This window comes from Myotis daubentonii, chromosome 16 (genome assembly GCF_963259705.1).
Source record: "Myotis daubentonii chromosome 16, mMyoDau2.1, whole genome shotgun sequence".
Lineage (NCBI taxonomy): Eukaryota > Metazoa > Chordata > Mammalia > Chiroptera > Vespertilionidae > Myotis > Myotis daubentonii.
This window is the reverse complement of record NC_081855.1, coordinates 35255964-35269692: the sequence shown is the minus strand read 5'-3', so window position 1 is coordinate 35269692 and position 13729 is coordinate 35255964. Positions and strand designations below refer to the sequence as shown.

The following is a 13729-nucleotide window of genomic DNA, read 5'->3' as shown; positions in this document are numbered from 1 at the left end:
TTTCATTAAAGAGAAAAATGTCGACTGCAGACTTTAGTTATTAATAATGTATCAATAATGATTCAATTTTACAAATGTACCTCACTAGTATAAGATGTTAATAGGGCAAAATGGGGAAGGAAGGGTACATGAAATTTCTCTGTACTTTCCACTCAATTTTTAGGTAAAAAATAACTTTTAAAAATAATATATACAGGTGGGGTTAAAGAAAGTTTACAGATGTGAGTATGCAAAAGAGTTTATTCTTGTATTATTTATTAATTGTTGTATTATTTTCCTTACGAACTATAAAACTACTTTTGCCCCATGCTATATGTAAAATTTTTTAACATTTCCTGATACCACTGCCCCCCCAAAATAGGGTTAAAGGGTAAAAATATATGGAAGAGGGGGAATGAATAGACAATGAAGCCTTATACTAAGGAAGACAGTTCCTAAAGCAAAAGGACCTCACTTAGCCTATTTAAATATACAAGTATATCATTACCACTCTGCTGTTTCACGTGTACTAATCATACAGACAACACAACTGAACTAATGAAGTTCCTTAAAAAGACTTTTTCATTACTTTGTTTTAACTTAAAAAAATCACAAGAATAATTTTCTTAATTAGGGAGAAGAGATAAAAGTAAAAAAGAGAGATAGGGGAAGGGGTGGGGATATCATCTTATATTTACGTATTAAATTACTAAGCAACAAAAAGACCTCACCTATCTACATGAGTGGCAATCATAACTACAAAACAATCTCTAATAAGAGCTGATAGTCTCTCTCTAAAGTCACCTGTGAGCCAATTCAGTGATATATTTTGAGCTTAGACATAAATGACGAAAAATATTCCAAAAAATTGGCCAGAGAAGCATCAGAATCTCCTATTTATACACTGTATTCAAAACCATTTTTAAACTTGGGCCTTTTTTTTCTCGATAGAGAAAAGTCTCACTGCCAGGGGGTTATTTTCCATATTGCAGCACACAATTTCAAAAACTTAAGATAGCACAGTTTGAGGAAAGTATTCCTAACAGTAAAAAGTAATTATTTTTGAAAGCTCCCAAAATTAGGAGAAACAAGGGGACAGGGTTTTTGTTTTATTTTTGCTTACCTCACCACAAATGATCAGGTTAGAGTGTCAGTATCTCTATAACCTGCTCTGTATGCTGTCAAGAAGAAAAAAAGGGGCAAACCACAAAAACCACTTAAAACGCATGCTTGGTAGGGCTAACAACTTATACAACAGATGTTTGCTAACCACATAAAGCAGACGGCAACTCAGTCTATATTTTGGTCTTGACACTAAGTTCAAAATACAAAACTTGAGGCAAGAAGGAGTGAGTTTCAAGAACAATATGAAAAGCGCAGAACACAAATACTGAATGGAACTTGTAACCGCAGTTTCATACTCCCAAATTTTTGCACACAGAGAGGAGTATTTTAAGTCGACTTTAACCTTTCCCCTTCAGCCTGATTTTTGAAAAGAAGATCAAAGAAAAACAGTTTAAACTCACACGGTCCTCCAGTTATGCAACACAGATTTAGACATTACACTTCAAAACACCAGCCATTACTTCAGCACCACCAATCCAAATACCATTCCAAGCTTTGAAGCAGCCCTAATGGTATCTTCCATTTGCAAGTAACACTTCTGTAGTCAAAAGATCTTACTCAGGGTAGATGTTAATGCAAAACCACTCAGACTACACAGACACACACGCCTGGAGGCAGACTGGAAGGTGTTCAGAAGTCAATGTAACACCATTACAGAGAGTGTCAGCCTAGCAGCTGTCATAAACACTTCATAATCACTCTGAGACACAAACTGGATTCCCTTTAACTCGTTACTTTATTTTGTGCCGAATGTGTCCAGTTGAAAAGAGAGAGAAAACAGTGCTACAGATAAGCCAATTCTGGCTTATAGCCTTCTTCCACTTTTAGAAGACTGAGTTTGTCATATATTATTGGGATTCTAAATCTATCCTGATATGATCCATTGATTAAAGATAGTTTTGCAATAGATATCTAACCAATGAGGAACTGATGACATTAAGTGAAAAACCTAAGGTTTTTCATTTGTAAAATAGATGTACTAACTTGTAAGATTGACAAGATGATTAAAAATAAAACATAAAAAAGACTGACAACGGCTATGGCATGTAGTGGAGCAACTAGAACTATCTGATATTGCAGATAGAAGGGTATAATGCTACAATCTCTTTGGAAAACTCTAGGCAATTTCTAATCAAGTTAAATATATGCCTAAACTACAGCCCAGCATTCTACTCCTAGATACTTACTCAAAAATACAGTAGATATATCTAATATTATGTTCATAGGAGCTTTATTCACTGTAACCGAGAGCCAGAAACACAAATGCCCATCAAAAGAACAGCTAACCAGCCCTAATCGGATTGACTCAGTAGTAGATAGAGCCCACAGACTGGGGCACATATCTAGGTTTCAGGCTCGATCCCAGCCTTGGTCAGGGCTTGTGCAGCAGGTAACCAATTGATGTGTCTCTCTTACATCGATATTTCTCTCTGTGTGTCTCTCCCTCTACCTAGCACTCTGTCTAAAAATTACAGAGAGATGGGAAAATATCGGCAGATGAGGATTTGAAAAAAAAAAAAGAATAGGTAAACAAACTGTGATATATTCAATCAGTAAAATAAAACACAGTAATAAAAACAGAAATACAAACTACTACAACATGTAACAACATAGATACGTGTAAAAATTACAATGAGGCCCGGCCAGCATGACTCCGTGGTTGAGTGTGGACCTATGAACCAGGAGGTCACAGTTCGATTCTCGGTCAGAGCATATGCTCGGGTTGCAGGCTCATCTCCAGTGTGGGGCATGCAGGAGGCAGCCAATCAATGATTCTCTCTCATTACTGATGGTTTTTTTTCTCCCTCCCCCTTCCTCTCTAAAAACAATAAAATATATTTTTTTAAAATAAAATAACCAAAAAGGACACACAAATGAATACATAATGTGTATTCCACTATTTCCATGAAGTTCAATACAGGCAAAATTAATCTATGGTCAGAATAGTGATTACCTGACCTAAAAATAAGGGTGATACTGATTGGGGAACTTTCTGAGTAAGAATATTTTTCATTTATTTATATATGTGTACACCTATTCATAATACTTACGTAAACACACACACAGTTATCAAACTATAGACTTGAAATTTGTATATTTTATGGCATATTAAAACAATTTTTAAAAAGATACCTCATAAATAAACTATGATGAATCAGACAATGGAATATTATTCAGCACTAAAAAGAAATGAGCTATCATGCCCTACCCGGTTTGGCTCAGTGGATAGAGCATCGGCCTGCGGACTAAAGGGTCCCAGGTTCGATTCCAGTCAAGGGCACATGCCCGGGTTACAGGCTCAATCCCCAGTGGGGGGCGTGCAGGAGGCAGCCAATCAATGATTCTCTCTCATCATTGATGTTTCTCTCTCTCCCTCTTCCTTCCTCTCTGAAATCAATAAAAAATATATTTAAAAAAAAAAAAAGAAATGAGCTATCAAGCATGAAAAGACATGGTTGAGAAAGTTAATTGCATATTACTAGTGAAAGAAGTCAATCCGTATGATCTCAACCACATATACGACATATTGTAAAGGCAAAACTGTATAGATAGTAAAAAGATCAGTGGCTGCCAGAAATTGGGGGGAGGGAGTACAAAAAATTTTTAGAGCAGTGAGTAGGCAGAACACGGGATATTTAGGGCAATGCGACCCTTTACGATACCATAATGGTGGATACATGTCATTAAACATTTGTCAAAATACATAGAAAGGACAACACCAAAAGTGAACCCTAAAGTAAACCATGGACTTTGAGTGATAATGTGTCAGTGTAGGTTCATCCACTATATCAAATGTACCACTTCAATGTGGAATGTTGACAGTAGGGAGGCTGTGTGTTTGTGGAGGCAGGAGATATACAAGGGAACTCTCTGTACTTCCTGTACAAATTTGTTATAAGTCTAAAACTGTTCTAAAAAATAAATTCTATTTTTTTAAACAGTATCTACCAAAGAAGTTGAGCTGGTTAAATATAAGCCTAATTTTTTTATCTATAAAATGGGAATACCATTAACTAGTAAAAATGACAGAATAAACAATAGGCAATATGCCTAAAATAATGTATGGTATATTTTGATTATTTAAATTATAGATATTATTTATATTATTATGAAACTTCACTAGGCATAACAAGTGTCAAAACTTCCCCAGGCATCCCATCACTCCTCAAAGCTCTACAGCAATCTATTCATACCTCCAGCATAACGTTAATCTCATAGGCTATGGTATCTCAACCTCAGCGCCACTGACTTTTTGGGCTGGACAATTCTTTCTTGAGAGAGGTTGTCCTGTAACATTGTAAGATGCTTAACAGCATCTCTGTCTTTTACCCACTAGATGCCAGTAGCAACTCCAAATTGTTGACAACAAAATATATCTGCAGACATAGCCAGATGTCCCTGGGGGCAAAATCACTTCCATTTGAGAAGCACTGACACAAGACTGCAATTATGTAGTGACATTTTGCACAAGCGGGATATAATCTCCTTAAGGTCTTAAGTTACAATTGTATCTCCCAACACTTGGCATAAAACCTAAAGTTTCAGTGTTGCTGAGTGGAAAACTTATGTTGCTATCAATTACTGAAAACAGAGATTTTAGGAAGGGATAGACTGCAAATGGGATGGAATGACAGCAAACAACAAGAGATTACAAAGCTTAGTATGGATGTTTCTGAAATTGAGTCTCTAGCACACTTAGATGAAAATATCCAGCAAAAGGTTGAAATCCTAAAACAAATGTATTAAACATATATGCACATATATGTAATATATACAAACATATGCATATACAATATAGCTGGCACAAAAGATACATCAGACAATGTAGTTATAGCACAAGAAATACAAAGACCATTAAGACATGATCACACATCTCCCCTAAACTCCCAGCCTTTAAAACCCTCAAACCAAAGGACCCAGTACCTTCCCCTTCCCCCTCTTCTTCCCTCTCAGGATTGCATCTCCTAAACTCGTAAGGGTCCCCCCAAGACTTGCAACCAGGAGAGCAAAGGGCAGTGACAGCTCATCCAGGGCTAATCCCCAAACCTGTCCCCAAACTGCCCTTTTCTGACTCTCCAGTGAGCTGACAGCAGCTCCGCTTTGGTTCGCTTCTCACCCATGTTTCTAGAGAGCCAAAGTAGCCCCGCCTACTCTCCTGTTGCTTCTATCCTAGGCCCTTCCTTGTTTCACTGTCTCCAGCTTTAATAAATGCTCCCCCCAAAGTGGGGGTGCGGGGGGGCGGGAGACATCATCACAGTACTAGGGAGGCTTACAAAGAATTCTCCCAACTGCTCATGTAAAAATCAAGATTCCCACCCTAGCCGGTTTGGCTCAGTGGATAGAGCGTTGGCCTGTGGACTCAAGGGTCCCAGGTTCGATTCCAGTCAAGGGCACGTACCTTGGTTGCGGGCACTTCCCCAGTGGGGAGTGTGCAGGAGGCAGCTGATTGATGTTTCTCTCTCATTGATGTTTCTAACTCTCTATCCCTCTCCCTTCCTCTCTGTAAAAAAAATCAATAAAATATTTTTTTAAAAAAAATTCTCAATGGCATCTTTAAAAAAAAAAAAAATCAAGATTCCCAGAAAATACTACAACACATAGGCAAAGTGAATCAAAAATTAGGAATCAGAAATATTTCATTTAATTCACTTGGTCCTATGTCCAAAGTTTAAACGTTAAAATGAATATGAGCACAATTTAGAAAATAGTAATACTAGTTGAATTTCTTTTGAAAGTCTCCAGAAAACTAATGTTTTCTGTTATCTCACTCTTCTCAGAAAAATGAGACAACTGATTACTGACAATAAACTGTTTCCTGGTTTTAATATTGTACTAAGAGTTTACATAAGATGTCACCTCTGGGGAAACTTTGGGAGGGTATGCAGGACTTTAAATAATATTCTGTAACTTGCCATGAGTCCATAATTATTTCTAAATAAGAACATTTCAAAAGTCAATTCAAAAATAAACCAAAGAAAAATCAAAAACAGACACAGCAAAATCTACCTGTACACATATGGTGTTAACTGCAATTAAGTGGGGGAGGGGGAGAATGATTGTGGTGTTGCTGTTGTTGTTGTTGTTTTCAGGAAATGGTGCTGAATAAGTTGGGTGTCATTTTTTATTAATACTTTAAATTTTAAAAAAGCCTTGACTACTATCTCATACCATACATACAAAAAATTATTTCAAATGGATCATAAAGTTAAAATTAATAACAACAACCTTCTAACAGGAAACACAGGAAATTATCTTCATGTCCTTAGAACAAAAAAAAAAAATACACAAAGCATTAACAATAGATAAAACACTTAAAATCTGAACCTTATTTCTTTCATCATAAGACATTATTAGAAGGTAAAAATATAAGAATGCCTATAAAGGAGACTATTAAGACAAATGATAAAATCAGAAAATGGACTGTGGATTACATAATAGTATTATATCAAATTTAAATGTCCTGGTTTTGATAATAATGTTATGTGCTTATTTTTAGGAAATATATACTGAATTATTTATGGAGACGGGGGACATGATTTCAACAACTTTTAAGTGGTTCAGAAAAAAATCTGCACAAATGAAAAAAAACATCTGCACAAATTAAAGAATGATAAAGCAAATGAAGCAAAATCTCCATAATTCTAAATCTAGCTAATAGGTAACAGGAGTTCGTTATACTAGTAATAAAATTTTCAGATGGTTTGAAATTACTGTGAAATAAAAACCCCACCATGAGATACAAACACATACCCACCAGAATGATTAAAATTTAAGACACAATCCCAAAAGAGTGAGAACGTGGAGAAAATGAAACTTTCATACATACTGGTCAACCACTTTGGAAAACTCTTTGGCAATAACCTACTACAGTGAAACATACACCACAGTATGACACAGCAAATCCACTCCTTGGTCTATCTCCAAGAGAAATGGGTGTATATGTCCACGAAGAAACATACAAGAATGTTCACAACAGCTTTATTCAGATTACTCAAAAACTGGAAACAATAAATATTTTCTATTAGTTGTACAATGGATTTTTCAAAATGCGTTGTATCCATGATAAAATACAACACAACAAAAATAAGAACGCATTACTACTACACGCAATAACATGAGTCTCATAGCCATACTGCTAAGAGAAAGAAGCCAGACCCAAAAGAATACAGACTGTATTATCTACAACCATATTTTCTTAATGAAATTCAAGACTAGAAAAAACTAATCTCTGATGACAGAAGTCAGAGCAGTGATTACTCGGAGGCACCAGGAGGATAGTATCTACAGGGAAGTGGCCTGAGGGACTCTGCTGAGTTGCTAGAAACATTCTATATCTCAATTTGAGTGGTGTATAGAAGGTTACATCCAGTTATACAAATTCAATCTGTATCCTTAAGATCTGTGAACTTACACATTATATTCAATATATTCCATAACAAAAGAAAAAACTGCCTCCCACTGATTCTTAAGTCAGCTTATCTCCAAAGAATATTTGTTTTAGAGTAGAAAAACATAAAAAATATTTCATACAAGAAAGATTCCACTTTACAATGATAAATCCCATAAACTCATTTAAAGCAAATTCCCTATACTAAATCAAGAAAAGTCATACAATGCCACTATTAAAACATAAATTAAGGTTAGGGGACTATAAAGTAGGATTAAAGTTCAGATGCAAAACTTCTCTAAAGTGACAGCTTAAGAAACAAACTCTAGAAAAAAGTATTTTCCTCCACAAAAATGGGTGGATTCCAGAAGTTATTTCAATATTATTTTTCATTTCTACTTTTATGCACTTCATGACACCCAATGTTCTTCTACTGCAGATGACTAAAGAACCATCCATTAAGTCTATTTTCAGTAATAAGAAGCTGGAACAAACAAAATAAAGCCCTATTCTCAACAAAGGTCACTTTTCCACTGGGATTCATATTCAAACTTTTTCAGTTTGCCAGTTACCCAAATCACTGACTTTATATTGCTCCCAAAAGAAACCCATAAAATGGTTTCCTGGCTAGCAGTCTTAACATGGCAAGGTCAACTGGCACCCAACTTTTATAATTAATAGACCAACTGGTATTTACCTCAAATATGCCTTTGCATGTTTTCTCTAAAGCTCTTAGTGTAAAGGCTACATTAAAATCTTTAGGGTAAATATTTCCTTTCAAGGTTGAAACAGCTGCACTTCTCTTAGCTCAATGTGTTAGCGACACCTAGTGTTACATCCTTGATATAAATTCAAAGTTCCAAGAAAACACTCCAAATGCTAACTTATTGAATCTATCATACAGTTTCTACAATGCAACTGTTACCTTCTAGGTGATGTAATGAATACATTTTCAAGTTTTTTTAAATATATTAATAGTTTCCAAGGATGAAGAGAAAACTAAGTAGACAGTTAAACACAGCAAGAATATATATAAAAATATCGTAACTTTTACAAGGTACTATCTTGGGTTTCCCGTCTGTCAAAATTTTTAAATGAGAATATTTTATTACTTATAATACAGTACAATTTTTGCCTTATTGAATTGTTTTGATACAACTTCATTTTACTTATTGATTAGTAACTCAAAAATAAAAAGGGATATAAAATTACTGTTTTAAAGCATACAATGACTCAACTGCCTTATATAATTTTAACATAAGTCTAGTAATCAAATTCTATTTCTTCTAAAACTATGGCCACCTTACGTACCAGACAGCACTAGTCCCAGTTCAAGACTTGGAAACGTCTTTGACTCTTCTCTTCTGAATGTTTTATTAGTTATGATAATAACAAACTGAGTTAAGGTTCTCAACATCTCACATTTAGGTAATGCTGGAACTGACTCCAGAGTGGCTTTAACCTTTTCTTTCTCTTTATGCTTTATTCATGCTGTTGCCACTGCAAAATCAATCTTTATTAAATATGGATTTGGGAATGTATCTCTGTTACTCAAAGATTTTTAATGAGTTCATACTGGCTGAAAGATTAACATCCAACCCCTCAACCTGCACTTCAAATTTCCTCCTTGAAATTTTTACATCTCACTCCAAGTCCATGAAGAGAGGACAACCACTAAAATGTATGCTGATGATCACAGAGACGTTCTTTGTATTAAATAATACATGACTGCACAATGTCTAAAACATACTCGTTGTCATAAACAACTCCTCCTACAACTGGATCCCCTGTTGATAGTGCTTGTCAAACCATGTTATAAAGGCTCAATTATTTTTACTTATTTCCACTCTGACACAAACAGATACTTCTGTAAACTACAAACACATGTTTGGATGCTGTGCAACTGGCAAATCACTATAGGTTTCTAAAAGCTTATGCTCATATTCTTACTTACCTTGTTGCATACAGTAACAGACATTGCACTAACCAATTTAAAGCTAAATTCATTATCTTTCCACCCAAAGATATGCTCCTTATCATATCTTTCCTATTTTTCACAAGAGTCATCGCTGTCTCTCCCTGTTCAAAGTCTTCCAAGTGGTTTCTACAATTCAATCTTTTAATGGTCAAAAAAATTGTACAAAAGATTCCTAAAAGATATTCAAATGGCCAACAAATACCTGAAAAAGTGCTCAACCTCATTAGTCATCAGAGAAATCCTAACTAAAACTACAAGGTATCACCCATCAGAATGGCTAAAATTCAACAGATGAGCAACTGACTTTGGAAAGACATTGAGCAATTCACACATTGTTGGGGGAAATGTAAAATGCTACAAATGCTTTGGGAAAAGGTTTGGAAGTTTGTTACAAAATTAACCACACTGCTACCCTATGAAGTAGCAGTTCCACCTGTAGGTCCTTATCTAAAAGAAATGAACACCCATGTTTTACAAAAAGACTTGAAGAAAAATCTTCACAGCAGCTTTGTTCATAATAGGCAAAAGCTATCAAAAGGCCAACTACCCTTCATTAAGAGATGAGGTAAACTATGGTATATGGATATCTTGGACTACAACAGCAACCAAAGGAAACAAGCAACATGCATGCATGTCACAAACACTTTGCTGAGAGAAAGAAACCTTACACAAGAGTGCATACTGTATATTAACAGGAAGTTCTAAACCAAGAGAATCTAACGTATACTAGGAAATACTTAGAAGAGTGATTGCTTCTGGATGGGGTGGAAGAAAACTAATTGAGAATAGGCATGAGGGAAATTTCTCGAGTAGTAATCATGTTCTGTATCTTGAAGAGATTGGGTTATTTAGGTGTATGTTCTTGTCAATATTTACACATTGAGATTTGAATATTTGTGTATAAATTTTATCTAACAAAAACTAAACAAATATTGAACTCTAGTTAATAATATACACACAAAAGTACTTAAGGGGAAGTATGCTGATGTTTGGAATTTACTCTGAAATGTGTCAAATAAAATGGATGGATAAACAGAAAATTTACAAAATCACTGCCAGATTTTAAGATTACTTAAAATACAGCAGAGTAAAATTTTAATGGTACAATCTTAGTAGAGGGTATACATGCTTTCACTACAAAACGGTTTCAACTGTGGAGTATATTGAAAATTTTTAAAGTCCTTACAATGGTTGACAGAGCTCTATCTAGCCCACTACCATCTCTCAGACATCATCTCCTAGCATTCATAACCTTGCCCACCCAGCTATAGATAAATTGCCTCTTTGCTATTCTGGAATATAGAAAACACAATCCTTGCCGAAACCGGTTTGGCTCAGTGGATAGAGCGTCGGCCTGCGGACTGAAAGGTCCCAGGTTCGATTCCGGTCGAGGGCATGTACCTGGGTTGCGGGCACATCCCCAGTGGGAGTGTGGAGGAGGCAGCTGATCGATGTTTCTCTCTCATCGATGTTTCTAACTCTCTATCTCTCTCCCTTCTTCTCTGTGAAAAATCAATAAAATATATTAAAAAAAACAAAAACAAAAAAAAACACAATCCGAAAAAGAAAAAGTCAATTTTGAAAAAAGAGAAAACATAATACTACCACAGAGTACTGGCTTTGAATGTTCCTCTCTCAGATACCCCATAGGATGACTCTTTCACACTTCTGCGCAAGGGATCCCTGAGAGAGGTTTTCCCAGACCACCCTGAATAATATAGCACCATCAACCACCCACCATAACACTCACCACCATCTAGCATGGTACATGCTTGTTTATCATCTAGACTGCTCTCTGACCCACCTACCTAGAATGGCAAGTCCATCAAAAGAATGATTTTGTATACTCAGTTTTCCCAGCACCTTGATCAGGCTCTGACATGTGAAAGGCAATAAATCTTTGCTACATGAATGAATCAATAAATGAACAAAGTGAGTATGAATGGCATGGCTTTACGAGAATGCAATTTAACAATTCTATGAAGAACATTAGTATTTCTACATTTATTGATCTCTCTAAATTACATGATAATAAAGATATTTATATCAATATTCTTGAAGAAGAAAACAACTAGATCTTCCAGGTAGGCCCTGCGCATGGCTCCTGGCAACCGTAGTTCCACAGACTAATTCGCCAAAATGACTAACACAAAGGGAAAGGGGAGAGGCACCCACTATACATTCTCTAGGCCTTTTAGAAAACATGGAGTTGTTCCTTTGGCCACATACTTGCGAATCTACAAGAAAGGTGATATTGTGGACAGCAAGGGAATGGGCACTGTTCAAAAAGGAATGCCCACAACTGTTACCATGGCAAAACTGGAAGAGTCTACAATGTCACCCAGCATGCAGTGGGCATTGTTGTGAACAAGCTAGTTAGGGCAAGATTCTTGCCAAGAGAATTAAATGTGCGTATTGAGCATATTAAGCTCTCTAAGAGCAGAGGTAGCTTCCTGAAACGTGTGAAGGAAAATTATCAGAAAAAGGAGGAAGCCAAAGAAAAAGGTACCTGGGATCAACTGAAGCATCAGCCTGCTCCACCCAGAGAAGCATGCTTTGTGAGAACCAATGGAAAGGAGCCTGAGCTGCTGGAACCCATTCCCTATGAATTCATGGCATGATAAGTGGGAAAAAATAAAAAAGACTTTGGTGATGATGATGATGATGGAGGAGGAGGACGAGGAGGAGGAGGAGGAGGAGGACGAGGAGACGACAACTACTAAAAATCTAAATCAGCGTCCAACTACAGAGAAAAGGACACTTCACCTCAGAGCCTCTGACTTTACAATTTGCTGTTCCCTCCTACCCTGGCTAAATCTTAACTTTTGCACTGCTTAGTTATTATAATATTTTATTATTTCTTCACATTACAATTTAAGTTATATATATTTTTATTTAAATCCTTCTTTCATACTAGCTGTATTAGAGTAAAGACTGTGTCTATTTTGCTCAAAATACATTTTATCCCAGACCTGTGTTGAATAAATGAACACCTATTAAGTCCTCATAGTTCATAGCACCAAGTCAATCTATGTGTAAAACTAGGAGGAAAAAAATAAAAAATTTAAGTATGTTACTTTCAAATATCTGAAATACATACTAAGATAACAACAATAATAGAAATGAAGATGATAAGAAAGGAAGAATACAGAAATGCTGTTCTTTTCATATGAATCCCATAAAAGTATTTGGTTTTTAGTCCAGGTACATGTATAACTTTATTTTTTTAAATTAAAGATTTTAAAAAGAGTCTCTACTACATTACCAAAAGAAGCAATTACATTGTTAGACATAGATGCGAATAGGGCCTGTTTATCCAAGAACATCAGCATAAGAAATAATCATTTCTTGTATTACATCAGATATGTTGAAAGTAGGGGCCTGACAGCTTGGGAAAGCTAAGAGAACTGGTGGTTTCCTGCAGCCATCTCATCTACAAAGTGTGGGATTGGGAAACAGAAAAATTACTTCTGCATAGTTCTGCTTCTGAGCTAACTCTACTATATTCCTGAACATCATCTAAGCTTCGTTCATATTTGCGCACTTCTTATATAGGCAATCTTAAAAAATGTTTAACCACCCGGGCCAGTATGGCTCAGTGGTTGAGCGCCAACCTCTGAACCAGGAGGTCGAGGTTTGATTCCCAGTCAGGGTACATGCCCTGATTGTGGGCTTGATTCCCACTGTGGGGCAAGCAGGAGGCGCCCAATCAATGACTCTCTCTCTTCATTGATGTTTCTCTCTCTCCCTCTCCCTTCATCTCTAAAATCAATTTTTAAAAAATATTTAACCAAGATATGTTTATTTTCTTAATCTAAGACTCACGGGTGGAACAGTTACATAAAATCTACAGAAGAGAGAACCGTGCACAAAACTGAGGCAAAACTGTGCTTAGTTTGGACCAGGACTGACGTTCTGCTTACCTATACTTACTCAAAAGCTGGAGGAATCACCCTACCTGATATCAAATATACTACAAGGCTATAGTCATCAGAAAGAATGGTACTGGCATGAAAACAGATATATAGATCAATAATACAGGGGGCTGGATGAAAAAGGTGAAGGGATTAAAGAAAGAAAAAAAAACCTTCTTAGACACAGACAACAGTATGGTGATTACCAGAGGGAAAAAAGGGTGGGGGACGTAGAAGAGGGTAAAGGGGGGATAAATGGTGATGGAGGACTTGACTGGGGCTGCTAAACATACAATACAATATACAGATGATATATTATAGAATTGTACACCTGAAACCTATATA

At 36.1% G+C, this 13729-nt stretch overlaps 1 protein-coding gene and 1 pseudogene across 10 annotated transcripts in view; one reads left to right on the top strand and one right to left on the bottom strand.

Annotated features, from left to right (window-relative positions):
- Positions 1–13729, bottom strand: part of BCAS3 (BCAS3 microtubule associated cell migration factor) — a 480998-nt gene that overhangs the window by 446722 nt on the left and 20547 nt on the right. The gene's annotated exons all lie outside the window — the stretch shown is intronic.
- Positions 11545–12127, top strand: LOC132217833 (large ribosomal subunit protein eL21-like; annotated as a pseudogene).